This window comes from Schistocerca serialis, chromosome 7 (genome assembly GCF_023864345.2).
Source record: "Schistocerca serialis cubense isolate TAMUIC-IGC-003099 chromosome 7, iqSchSeri2.2, whole genome shotgun sequence".
In the NCBI taxonomy this organism is placed as follows: Eukaryota; Metazoa; Arthropoda; class Insecta; order Orthoptera; family Acrididae; genus Schistocerca; species Schistocerca serialis.
Window position 1 is genome coordinate 116324901 of NC_064644.1, and position 1252 is coordinate 116326152.

The 1252-nt window shown below is 41.7% G+C and overlaps 1 pseudogene; it reads left to right on the forward strand.

Annotated features, from left to right (window-relative positions):
- The first annotated feature begins 658 nt into the window (after positions 1 to 658).
- LOC126413581 (5S ribosomal RNA) lies at positions 659 to 777 on the forward strand (annotated as a pseudogene).
- Positions 778 to 1252: the final 475 nt, after the last annotated feature.

A 1252-nucleotide genomic window follows, 5' to 3' on the forward strand; every position in this document is an offset into this window, starting at 1 on the left:
GAGTGACTCGGGTAGTGGTTAAGCTACAGCTTACAAAGATACAAATTCAGAGGATGTCGCTATTTGGAAGTATGATTTGGGAAACCTCGATTTGGGAGCCATGAAGATTTTCAGGTAATGTTCTCTCTGCAGAGCTTGCTTGCGCGTAATTCACGATGTGTTTGAAAAACAAATTGTTGGTGTTTTTTATTTGTTGGTTTGGGTCAGTTAGTTCAACTGTCGAGACGTGATTAAGTAAAATTATTATTCACATAGCTTGCACTCAGAAGTTACAGATTTATCATTCCTTTACCATTCATTTAAGTCATTTAGTGGCAGAGTCACATTTTTTATAAAAAGAATGATTTTATAGTATTTGAATGCTAGTCTCTTTTTAATCATTTAGTAACTGCAAAATCTTCCCCCGCCTGCTAACAAAAATTGGTATTCTCAATTGCGTCTCGCCGCAGTGCATTTTGCGGTAAACAGAGGCTAAAGCCAAAGTTTAATGTGCTTAAAATAGTTGCATATCCTTGCACTGCACTGAGCAAGGCTATCTATCCTTTTTAACTGGTTCGCTGCAGAGCTGTATTTTTAATGTTCATCACTTTCCAGCAGTACCGACTTCCCGTTGCCACAAGTAAACTATAAAAATTTGTTACAGCAAGTTTTACATTACGTCAACGGCCTTGCCACAGTGGTAACACCGGTTCCCGTCAGATCACCGAGGCTAAGCGCTGTCGGGCTTGGCCAGTACTTGGACGGATGACCGTTCAGGTCTGCCGAGAGCTGTTGGCAAGCGGGTTGCACTCAATCCTTGTGCATCCAACTGAGGAGCTATTTGAATGAAAAGTAGCGACTTCGGTCACGAAATCTGACAACGACCAGGAGAGCGGTGTGCTGACCTCACTCCCGTCCATATCCGCATCCAGTGACGCATTCGGTTGAAGATGACAAGGCGGTCGGTTGCCTTCTGAGGCCTGTTGAGAGAGAGAGGATAGTAAGATCATTCATAGTTAGGCGTTGCATTTCAAAATCATTATCAGGTTCAGTTTAAGTAAAGATCAGTTCAGATTTCATTTACTTTACCAGATAGACTCATTCTTACAGTGTAATGTTACATTTGCGTGTGTACCGTCTAATGTTTGGAATTTTCTTTAGTCTGTTTGCGCACGTAAATATACAAGTCATAATTTGTAGAAACATTTTGGTTATTTGTTTATGGTACCCTCCCCCGCCCACCGTCCCCCCCCCCCTCAAAAAAAAAAACAAC